This window comes from Pleuronectes platessa, chromosome 23 (assembly GCF_947347685.1).
Source record: "Pleuronectes platessa chromosome 23, fPlePla1.1, whole genome shotgun sequence".
NCBI lineage: Eukaryota > Metazoa > Chordata > Actinopteri > Pleuronectiformes > Pleuronectidae > Pleuronectes > Pleuronectes platessa.
The window spans coordinates 14966842-14979264 of record NC_070648.1 but is presented as its reverse complement, the minus strand read 5'-3'; the positions used below and the strand labels follow the sequence as shown (position 1 = coordinate 14979264).

General features: G+C 40.9%; 3 long non-coding RNA genes across 4 annotated transcripts; 2 read left to right on the top strand and 1 right to left on the bottom strand.

Moving 5' to 3' along the window:
* Positions 1-1183: 1183 nt before the first annotated feature.
* Positions 1184-2578, top strand: LOC128430112 (uncharacterized). The gene is made up of 2 exons (XR_008333954.1): positions 1184-1281; positions 1690-2578. It is a non-coding gene; the product is annotated as an uncharacterized LOC128430112 (long non-coding RNA).
* A 199-nt stretch (positions 2579-2777) lies between these two features.
* On the top strand, positions 2778-3993 carry LOC128430110 (uncharacterized). The gene is made up of 2 exons (XR_008333951.1): positions 2778-3486; positions 3717-3993. It is a non-coding gene; the product is annotated as an uncharacterized LOC128430110 (long non-coding RNA).
* Positions 3994-5378: 1385 nt separating this feature from the next.
* On the bottom strand, positions 5379-8225 carry LOC128430111 (uncharacterized). Of its 2 annotated transcripts, XR_008333953.1 has the most exons (6): positions 8094-8225; positions 7503-7685; positions 6797-6883; positions 6605-6669; positions 5889-6036; positions 5379-5658 (listed from the first exon to the last, which is right to left on the bottom strand). It is a non-coding gene; the product is annotated as an uncharacterized LOC128430111 (long non-coding RNA). The 2 variants fall into 2 exon arrangements; XR_008333952.1 differs by lacking the exon at positions 6605-6669 and having other exon boundaries at positions 5382-5658.
* Positions 8226-12423: the final 4198 nt, after the last annotated feature.

The following is a 12423-nucleotide window of genomic DNA, read 5'->3' as shown; positions in this document are numbered from 1 at the left end:
TAATCCAAATAAACATCTCTCTCGCCAGGATACCTCAGAGAAACTTCGCGCTTTCGTGCTCCGAAAAGAGTGAGCGGGGGGGGAGCTTTGTTCTTGTGTTTTAGCAGAGGAGGGGTACACTTTAGGCAGAGTTTTTGCCATCCAGGGAGCCAGCTAAGCCCTAATTGATAAAAGTGGGCCTGTGTTGTGCGAAGTGTGTCGCTCTCCCCAGACAGGCCTGCTAATAACATTAGGCAGAGAGGAAGGAAACATTTGACTCTATCTTTCACGCACAGGATGTCACTGGCACATTTGATTCCTCTTCAGAGGAAACAAAGCAAACCACACATCGCACGGTGAAACCATATGGTATAAATAAATAAGTTATTTTGTGGAGAGGGAGCATTTTATCCAGGCTACGTTCAGATAACAATTTTGTGTTTGTGGTTTTGAACCGTCAACCCTGTGACGCAATGGAGTCTATACTCCCAGTGTTGGGATGTTTTCCTCCCGCTGATGCAACCGTGGCTGAGAACAGTTTGCCCAGAAACAACCTTGTTGTTGTTTGCCAGTATATTCAACCCAGTCTCATCAGAAAATGTTCAATGGTAACGTCGGTCCAAGTGGACCAACGTTACCATCTCACAATCTGGCCTCTCAGATTGTGAGATGGTAACATTTAGTCCTCCCATTGTTTTGCATTGGCGTGTTCTCACGTCACGTGACTCTCAAGCTCCCGTCTGCGGAGAGGAAAACATGGCGGAGATTCCTTGTTTTTTCAGATAAAAATATAATTTTGTAACTTAGTTTGGGCATAAAAATACATTCTGACACCATTTCTAGCGAGAAATGTGGTCTTTGCTTCCACAGTCTTCAGCCAGTTCGTGCTTATGATAAATATTTTAATAGTTATCACGCATGTTTTTATCGTTGCTATGATGGTTGCCATGGCACCACGGGCGCAGCTTGGTGTTTAAATCACAGTCCCTGCGTAGTGTCCTTCAGTGATCGTGAATGTTATTCATGTTATATAATAGTAATATTTGAGGCTAGATTACATCTCTAATGAGAAGGATCATGCGAGTCTGTTTATACCGAGGCCGGCCCGAGTGCGCGACCGGCCCGAGTCCGCGAGCCGAGCGGCCCGAGCGGCCCGAGCGCGCGAGCGGCCCGAGTGCGCGAGCGGACATGACGTGTGGCTGTCGTAAAAACCCTATTTGTAAACAACCAGCCCTTTAACTCGGGGCTGCGTCATAAACACGGCGCGCTTGGAAGACCACGATGTCATCTTCCTTCTGTCAGGTAAGTAGTTTATTGTTTTTAAAGATCGTTACGATCTAGGTTTACAGTCCGAGTGCGGAGAGAGTCCGTCAATCCACACTATGGACGCTGTTCATCAGCTAATACGCCATTGTTAGCCACATGCTTCAGCCCACGGTAGCCTGTGCTACCTGGGAGGTGAATACATGGTTGTTGAAAGCAGTTCAAGACGCTTAGCTCATCATTGAGGGACGCTACAATATAAATATAAACATGAATTTGATTTATGAATGCTTTAGATTAATAAGGAGTGTATTTCTCTACTATTACTCCACAATATCAGGTCAATGTGGTTTAATGTATAGTATGCACTATGACAATAATGTTTCCATGTTATGGAGTTGCGATTCATTTTATAAAACAATTGCTATGTTCTGTTTTTTAATCAAGGAGGATCCAAGTGAAGCTACAGGAGTTTCATTAACGTCAACAACTTGGACCAAACAGTTTGTTTTGCTTGATGAAGAGCAGGAAGGGCAGCCTGGAGAGAAAGAGAAGCCGGGTTGAGCCCACTACCATCATCCACGTACCACGAGGAAGATGAGGGAGAGAAATGATCCTACCATTAAAGAGGTACTTTTAAGTTACATACCAGAAAAACCATTTTATATAATTTGCCAAATATACATTTTTATTAAATCCCCAAAGTACACTTGCTGAAATACAAGTTAATATCACACTGAAAGAATTTTGATCAATCATGCTTCCCTGCTGTGATTGTTTAACTAGGAAAACAACTTTTTCCACAGGAAGGCAAGTAAATTTAAGGAATACATGTGCAAAGTTTTCCTCTGTTATGTATAATGATGACCCCCATCAAACATAATGTTAGCAATATTTACACCTTTTAATTTATACTGTTTATTTCTGTCTACATGTGTGAATTTGCCTTCATTAGTTTCAGAAAAGAGCGATGATGTATCGGTCAGTGGGCGGCAGCACGAGACTCCGCAAACTAGTCTGTAAGCAAAGCAGACGAAGGCATCGAGGTTGCGGCCTGCCATCATTGTTATTTTGCTTAAGGGACTGAATATGTTTCATGTAGAAATATTAGCATTTCCCTTATATCTACCAAAACTGCTTGTTTCACAGACTGCAGTTTTGTTTTGATCCGATGTGGTGTGCAAATACAACCGTATCTGCAATGGGTTGTGGGGCATTAACATTTGTAACTCTAATTTTGTTTTGACAGACTGTGAAAAGAACGTTGAGAACATCACCACTCTACAGGAAGACACAGTCCAGTAATGGGTGTCAGAAGTTCAGTAGTGAACGACAGGTACTGTGGAAAAATATGTGTCATTGTTGTACAATGTCCTTTGACTCTGTTTAAACAAGGTCAACACAAAAAGGTTTGATTGTAAAGTGATATCGGTATGAATTCATGTTATTCTCCTCGTCAAAAGAAACAAACAATCCAAATTACCTGCAGAAAGCCCTTGATGGACGCTTCAGCTGCATCGTCAGACTGGTGAGACAGCAAGATGCCAACTTTAATGCCAATTTATTTGTGTAACATTCTGTGACCAAATGTATAGATAACTTTTTGTAGATTGTAAAAATAGATAACCCATTTATTACAAAAAAACTACACTAGAATTATCGCACTGCGTTGTATGACTCCGCTAACCAGAGCAGTGTCCGTCTACATATTTCTACATATTTTCTCTCATATAAATGACACTGTATCTCTTGACAACTGAAACCATAAGATGAGGTCAGTGTGGCCTTGACCTTTTTACTTTAAGACAAATACAAAGTTAGACAATCCGAAAACATGCAGTTATGCCTCCGGCGACTCGCTATTGCAGAGGCATTAAAACCGTAGTGTAGTAGATTGGATTTTATTGGTGTTACATTGGACATCTTGTATGGGTACACCAAAAAATATATTTGGTTTCACATTCTAGATGGCAATAAGCAGAGTCATCAACTCAGGAAAAATATTTCTGTAGAAAAGAAAGCCTTGTATGTGTGTATGTATACATACACACAAACGCACAATTGAGACGTTTTTGTCTTTTATCATATATTCTCAGGCAGTACTGATGCATTTACTGAGACGGGACGTGAGGGCCTACTCTGCGTGCTCAGAGTTCAAGCCCAGCAGGCTGCAGCGGGCCTGACATATTCTGGAACAGCAGCACAGTCTTTGGATGACTCCTCTGAAGATGAAAACATGGCGAGGTACTTCTCCACTGATGAAGAACTGTGAGGGCTGTGATTAGCTACACTCTCTTGCTACAATGCTACTCATGCTACTCCCTGGCAGCCTTAGGAAGGCATTAGCTTGCTGTGTGGTAGCTGTTAGCTTCAGCATTTTTAGTTTTTAGTGGCCTGTCTGACGTTTATGTTAAAAAAAAATCAGAGGGAACCATCTTCATAATTTAACACTATGGTTTGTTTGTGTCCTTCAGTTCTTCTCAAGAGAAGCAGTACAGGTGTGCCTCAGCTCCACGGTCCCTCCTGCAGCCTCCGCTCCTGATGCTAACCTCATGTCTCCATCACACCAAGCAGCAGACCTGGATTTACAGACCTTTCTCCAGAGCTGCCCCCTCCCTCTGAAACCCCCCTCTCCAAAACACTATTTGTGTAGTTTTTAAAGTATTTTTTGCATGAGAATTGTTGATCATAACATTTCCAGCAGATGCCTTAATATAATGTTTGTGCACAATAAATGACATTGATCAATAATGGTATTTCCTTGCACTTCTACACCATGATATTGTCAGATAAGATGCTGATTACATTAAAGCAGTGAATGCTCTGCTTTAAGCAACATAAACACACAATGATTCAATGGATCTGAAGTAGAATGGGCACATTACATTCTGTAGAGAATGCCTCAGTTATGGAAGTCAGAAAATAACTTTCTTTATCTGAGGTTCCAGTCATTTATAGTCACAGCAAAGCACACAGGTCTGGTTGTCTAAGTGGCGCCCATATCATATTGTTTAAGATGTGTAACATCAAGTTTGTGTTTCAGTGCAAAATTAGTCATTAGTCAAGAGTTCACCTTCTTCTTTACACTAAAATTAGGTGACCCAGATGTTTCACAATGCAATCTGATAAGGTCTTATGAGAAACATTCTTAACATTAAAGAAATCAACACAGAGGATAGCAATATCTGTTTGACTTTAATCAGTAGCTGATAATCAGCGGCCTGACTTATTCAAACACATTAATACTACAATGAATAAGGCAGGGGTTTTCCATCAGAAATCATTTCTGGGACATTAATTTAAAAGATCGCCAGTATAAGCAAATGTATTCTAAAATTGGTTTATATCCAAGTGTGAGGCTGTCCTGGCACATGGAAATAAGATATATATATATTGTTTGTATTAGCTTTCCCTCAGTTTAGTACTTGCACTTCTTGAAAAGCTCTATATAAATAAGATGTATTAATGTTTATACATTGCCCTCTAGTATATGTTTTCCTAAAAGTCACTGTAGATACAGAAATAACAGTATGGTTCAGGTGACAGTAAGTGGAAGCTGAAGGTAATTTCCATGTGCTCAAGAGAAACATAACGTGACGATATAGTTGATTTCTGATAGAAGGCCCTGCCTCATTCATTGTAGTATTAATGTGTTTGAATAAGTCAGGCTGCCGATTACCAGCTACTGATTAAAGTCAAACAGATATTGCTATCCTCTGTGTTGATTTCTTTAATGTTAAGAATGTTTCTCATAAGACCTTATCAGATTGCATTGTGAAACATCTGGGTCACCTAATTTTAGTGTAAACAAGATGGTGAACTCTTGACTAATGACTAATTTTGCACTGAAACACAAACTTGATGTTACACATCTTAAACAATGATATGGGCGCCACTTAGACAACCAGACCTGTGTGCTTTGCTGTGACTATAAATGGCTGGAACCTCAGATAAAGAAAGTTATTTTCTGACTTCCATAACTGAGGCATTCTCTACAGAATGTAATGTGCCCATTCTACTTCAGATCCATTGAATCATTGTGTGTTTATGTTGCTTAAAGCAGAGCATTCACTGCTTTAATGTAATCAGCATCTTATCTGACAATATCATGGTGTAGAAGTGCAAGGAAATACCATTATGTTATGATCAATGTCATTTATTGTGCACAAACATTATATTAAGGCATCTGCTGGAAATGTTATGATCAACAATTCTCATGCAAAAAATACTTTAAAAACTACACAAATAGTGTTTTGGAGAGGGGGGTTTCAGAGGGAGGGGGCAGCTCTGGAGAAAGGTCTGTCAATCCAGGTCTGCTGCTTGGTGTGATGGAGACATGAGGTTAGCATCAGGAGCGGAGGCTGCAGGAGGGACCGTGGAGCTGAGGCACACCTGTACTGCTTCTCTTGAGAAGAACTGAAGGACACAAACAAACCATAGTGTTAAATTATGAAGATGGTTCCCTCTGATTTTTTTTTAACATAAACGTCAGACAGGCCACTAAAAACTAAAAATGCTGAAGCTAACAGCTACCACACAGCAAGCTAATGCCTTCCTAAGGCTGCCAGGGAGTAGCATGAGTAGCATTGTAGCAAGAGAGTGTAGCTAATCACAGCCCTCACAGTTCTTCATCAGTGGAGAAGTACCTCGCCATGTTTTCATCTTCAGAGGAGTCATCCAAAGACTGTGCTGCTGTTCCAGAATATGTCAGGCCCGCTGCAGCCTGCTGGGCTTGAACTCTGAGCACGCAGAGTAGGCCCTCACGTCCCCTCTCAGTAAATGCATCAGTCCTTCCTGAGAATATATGATAAAAGACAAAAACGTCTCAATTGTGCGTTTGTGTGTATGTATACATACACACATACAAGGCTTTCTTTTCTACAGAAATATTTTTCCTGAGTTGATGACTCTGCTTATTGCCATCTAGAATGTGAAACCAAATATATTTTTTGGTGTACCCATACAAGATGTCCAATGTAACACCAATAAAATCCAATCTACTACACTACGGTTTTAATGCCTCTGCAATAGCGAGTCGCCGGAGGCATAACTGCATGTTTTCGGATTGTCTAACTTTGTATTTGTCTTAAAGTAAAAAGGTCAAGGCCACACTGACCTCATCTTATGGTTTCAGTTGTCAAGAGATACAGTGTCATTTATATGAGAGAAAATATGTAGAAATATGTAGACGGACACTGCTCTGGTTAGCGGAGTCATACAACGCAGTGCGATAATTCTAGTGTAGTTTTTTTGTAATAAATGGGTTATCTATTTTTACAATCTACAAAAAGTTATCTATACATTTGGTCACAGAATGTTACACAAATAAATTGGCATTAAAGTTGGCATCTTGCTGTCTCACCAGTCTGACGATGCAGCTGAAGCGTCCATCAAGGGCTTTCTGCAGGTCATTTTGATTGTTTGTTTCTTTTGACGAGGAGAATAACATGAATTCATACCGATATCAGTTTACAATCAAACCTTTTTGTGTTGACCTTGTTTAAACAGAGTCAAAGGACATTGTACAACAATGACACATATTTTTCCACAGTACCTGTCGTTCACTACTGAACTTCTGACACCCATTACTGGACTGTGTCTTCCTGTAGAGTGGTGATGTTCTCAACGTTCTTTTCACAGTCTGTCAAAACAAAATTAGAGTTACAAATGTTAATGCCCCACAACCCATTGCAGATACGGTTGTATTTGCACACCACATCGGATCAAAACAAAACTGCAGTCTGTGAAACAAGCAGTTTTGGTAGATATAAGGGAAATGCTAATATTTCTACATGAAACATATTCAGTCCCTTAAGCAAAATAACAATGATGGCAGGCCGCAACCTCGATGCCTTCGTCTGCTTTGCTTACAGACTAGTTTGCGGAGTCTCGTGCTGCCGCCCACTGACCGATACATCATCGCTCTTTTCTGAAACTAATGAAGGCAAATTCACACATGTAGACAGAAATAAACAGTATAAATTAAAAGGTGTAAATATTGCTAACATTATGTTTGATGGGGGTCATCATTATACATAACAGAGGAAAACTTTGCACATGTATTCCTTAAATTTACTTGCCTTCCTGTGGAAAAAGTTGTTTTCCTAGTTAAACAATCACAGCAGGGAAGCATGATTGATCAAAATTCTTTCAGTGTGATATTAACTTGTATTTCAGCAAGTGTACTTTGGGGATTTAATAAAAATGTATATTTGGCAAATTATATAAAATGGTTTTTCTGGTATGTAACTTAAAAGTACCTCTTTAATGGTAGGATCATTTCTCTCCCTCATCTTCCTCGTGGTACGTGGATGATGGTAGTGGGCTCAACCCGGCTTCTCTTTCTCTCCAGGCTGCCCTTCCTGCTCTTCATCAAGCAAAACAAACTGTTTGGTCCAAGTTGTTGACGTTAATGAAACTCCTGTAGCTTCACTTGGATCCTCCTTGATTAAAAAACAGAACATAGCAATTGTTTTATAAAATGAATCGCAACTCCATAACATGGAAACATTATTGTCATAGTGCATACTATACATTAAACCAAATTGACCTGATATTGTGGAGTAATGGTAGACAAATACACTCCTTATTAATCTAAAGCATTCATAAATCAAATTCATGTTTATATTTATATTGTAGCGTCCCTCAATGATGAGCTAAGCGTCTTGAACTGCTTTCAACAACCATGTATTCACCTCCCAGGTAGCACAGGCTACCGTGGGCTGAAGCATGTGGCTAACAATGGCGTATTAGCTGATGAACAGCGTCCATAGTGTGGATTGACGGACTCTCTCCGCACTCGGACTGTAAACCTAGATCGTAACGATCTTTAAAAACAATAAACTACTTACCTGACAGAAGGAAGATGACATCGTGGTCTTCCAAGCGCGCCGTGTTTATGACGCAGCCCCGAGTTAAAGGGCTGGTTGTTTACAAATAGGGTTTTTACGACAGCCACACGTCATGTCCGCTCGCGCGCTCGGGCCGCTCGCGCGCTCGGGCCGCTCGGGCCGCTCGGCTCGCGGACTCGGGCCGGTCGCGCACTCGGGCCGGCCTCGGTATAAACAGACTCGCATGATCCTTCTCATTAGAGATGTAATCTAGCCTCAAATATTACTATTATATAACATGAATAACATTCACGATCACTGAAGGACACTACGCAGGGACTGTGATTTAAACACCAAGCTGCGCCCGTGGTGCCATGGCAACCATCATAGCAACGATAAAAACATGCGTGATAACTATTAAAATATTTATCATAAGCACGAACTGGCTGAAGACTGTGGAAGCAAAGACCACATTTCTCGCTAGAAATGGTGTCAGAATGTATTTTTATGCCCAAACTAAGTTACAAAATTATATTTTTATCTGAAAAAACAAGGAATCTCCGCCATGTTTTCCTCTCCGCAGACGGGAGCTTGAGAGTCACGTGACGTGAGAACACGCCAATGCAAAACAATGGGAGGACTAAATGTTACCATCTCACAATCTGAGAGGCCAGATTGTGAGATGGTAACGTCGGTCCAAGTGGACCAACGTTGCCATTGAACATTTTCTGATGAGACTGGGTTGGTATATTGGTCTACTACTGTCGTTCATTAAAGGAACAATCCAACATTTCAGGAAATGTAACTTTTTGCTGTGTTTCTGAGAGTGAAACATGCAAATATTAGAATGAATACTACATAATATATTACTAACCCAAAAATTTAAATTCACTCATTCTTTTTTAGCCTAAATCTCAACTGTAAGCCTAAATCTCAACTGTATGGCCACATTGTTTGTTAAATAGGATGTTGTCTGCCATTGGTCGAGCATGTGTTCTTCTCCTTCTGTCGTACAAAATAAAAAATTTCTTGACGTAAGAACCGAGACAGTATCAAAAAAGTAAAACCAAGGTTTTACTGAAACGCACCCCGTTGTTGGTGAGGATATGGACAACTTGATAACGAAAGGGTTCGACAGATAACTGCTGTGGAAAGTTAAAATACAAACAAAATAAAATAACTGGAACGGTGGCGTTTACCAGCTCGTCTGAATTTGAGCATGTGGGAGGCGGGAGTCAGTGACATCACAGGTTTCTTCCGGGTCCGAGCTAAAGATTATAGAACCCGAACAGTGTCAGTGTCCAGTGTACGGCAGGGAGAACAGATGTATTGGTTAAATCTAGAACAGAATTTAAAATTCTTCTCCTCACCTTCAAGCCCTTAATAATATTGCGCCATTTTACCTTAAAGAGCTGTAAGTACCTTATCAACCCACTAGAGCACTCCGCTCCCAGAATTCAGGCTTACTCGTCGTCCGTAAAGTCTCTAAAAGTAGAGTAGGATTGATTGATGATCAACATCATCACTGACGCTGCTCTAACAGAGCGCTGGTTGACTGCTTACATTTGATTCATATTGAAAGTATCCAAATCACATCATCACTGCACTTCCTTGGGCTCCTAAAGGGATAGTTCGCCGCAAAATGAAAATTCACTCATTATCTACTCACCACTGTGACGATGGAGGGGTGGGTGAAGTGTTCGAGTCCACAAACAATTCTGGAGTCTCAGGGGTAAACAGTGTTGCAGCCAAATCCAAAACAATTCAAGTAAACAAACAGGAAATGCCTCCATTCTGCTCCTGCGTCATCATCCAAGTGCCCATAAGGTGTTTACCCAGGAACTCCAAAAGCACTTTGTGGACTCGAACAGTTCACCCCACGCCTCCATCGGCATAGTGGTGAGTAGATAATGAGGTGTGAACTATCCCTATCCCTTTAGCAACACACAAGCCAAGTGGGATGAACGGTTCTCGAGATACGTGAGCCACAGACGGAGACTTCTGGATTTACTGGACAGATACAGGACAGAAAATGACTCTTGGAAAGTTCAGTTGAAGTCGTCTCTTCCTGATAACTTTTGTTCACCTTATTTGGGTTTTGTTTGAAACCCATCTGATAAAACCTGAACCTATCTTCTTGCTCATATTTCTTTGGAGCAAACACTTCACATTTTCAGAGGCAGACCGATATTTATCCTGCACTGCACACAAGGTCAGAATACACTCAAATTATACAGGAGCAGCAGGATACCAGGGCGGCAGGCTCAGCAGCTTCATTTTCAGTAAACTGTATGTGGCTGAAAGTGGTCATGAAAGGGTTGTTTAGCTTCACAGTTTGATTTTCATGATGCATGAACAAAGGACAGTGAAAAAAAAATCATCACACTAACCTTGCAGCTCGGCCGTGCTGAATATTGATCAGTGTTTTACAAAAGTATACTTGAACCGATGCTCTAATCATTTAGCGCAGGCGCCTCTATGTTCCACCGGCCCCGAGGTCCTCATTTGTTCAATGTGCGGTGGTCTGTTCATTATTTCTCCTTTTTTTTTAAGAAACAGAAAATGATTCCAGTAACATTATGAAGCCTATATATGATTGATCTTTCACAGGGAGATGAGGAGGGGCAGGAGGAGCTTTCCAGGTTATCACTAAGGACGTGTGATGAAGGAGGCAGTGTGTCCTCCTCGTGTTACCGACTTCACCTGGCTCTGTGTTGTACTGAAGACTCATGGGAATAAAAAGAACCCCAACCTCCTGCAGTTGTGTATGTACTTTGCAAATTCATAGCAAGGCTGCTGTGACTGAAGTGTTTTTCATCAGCAGTGATTTTTTTATGACTATTTAATAAAAAAAATTCTGGCCCTAATAGTTTGAAGGCTGTATTTCCACATGGGCGAAGAAAAAAAAAAGACTCCACTCACAGTCGTCATTATTCAGTTCTTACTAACCATGAACCACACTTTCATTTTAAGAAGGAGGCCATTTGTTGTTCAGATAGAAAAGTTGTTACTGTGGTTTATTGGCAAACAGGTTAGATAGAAAAAGGTGCATAGAGAAGTCTCCTAAAACGTATTTTCTATAAGACTAACCTGTTGCAGCAAATAGGGTCTGCCAGAAACATAAGCTCAGCTGGATTATGTTCATACGCTGAATCATGAAGAAAATGTATTCACTGCAGAGTCGCTAAACGCTGGATTGGAAGGCTGGTGGGTGTAAAAAGTGCAAGTTTCCCCGCTCCTTTCAGAAACACTGTTGCGTAGGCTAGAGAAAGACATGGTTTAGATAAAGGTAAATGATCACACTGTGACTGAGGTCTCTGTGAACCTTTTCTGTATCAAACTATACCAGAATCGTCCCTTCTCTATCTGAATCAATCATCTCCAAACCCTTGGTCATCTCTTTTATTTTTCTTCCTTCAGATTTCTCACTGTTGACCTTGAGTTTGAATCTGAAAGCACACCGAGGCCAATCTACTTAACGACCATCCTCCAATCGGGCTGTTTGTAATAGCCGTTTCCCACCTCTCTTACTCTAAATTGTTCCAGTGGGTTTATTTAACTTTTACATCCACAAGGTTACAGTTACTGTTTGTTGGGTTATTTTCAGACTATCTTTGTATTTAGTCTCAGATTTGATGAAGCTCTGACTCCAGTGAGTTCCTGGTCCATGACCTCTGTCATAGTCGTTAGCTGGTTGCTACCTAGTTGTAGGGTTGAGGTTGGCTGTCCTTCTTTTAATCAATTATCCAGTGTAAATTCTGGTTTATTCATTGGATATTGGTAAGGAAGGAATAAAATGTTGGTGTGGATCCAGCTGCTATATAAATACAGACCATTTAGTTAACTGATCTCTGTGATTGATGCAGTTTGGGCTTTGGCGGAGGTATGCGCCCTGCTAAATGCCATCTAGTGTCAAGACTGTGGGACTGAGGCTGGCATCTTTTTGGGGTTCTTTCATCTTTGCTCTGTTCAAGGATATTAGTCAGGGCATAATCTGTATTTCTCCCTAACAAGGGAGTTCTGAAGTTTCTTCCTCCTGGGAGATCTACACAGAATATTTCTACTATTGGTATTTGGCTCCACCCTGGCTTTTTTAATTTGGATCTCTTGCCATGTGGTTAATCTTGCTTTCATGTTTTTCTTTCCTCTTTCCTCCAGGATCTCCTGAAGAGCTGATGATCTAGATGACTGGGTTGAGTGCATTTCTCGTGGAAACTAATCATGAACGGTGATTGACAAGGTGAAGAAGCTTTGATAGAGAGAGAGAACTTTTTCAAGGAACTTGCTCTGGTGCTTTGTCTGCACCGCAGCAGATTGGGACTGTATTGAGGGCAGCACAGAAGCAGTGGGG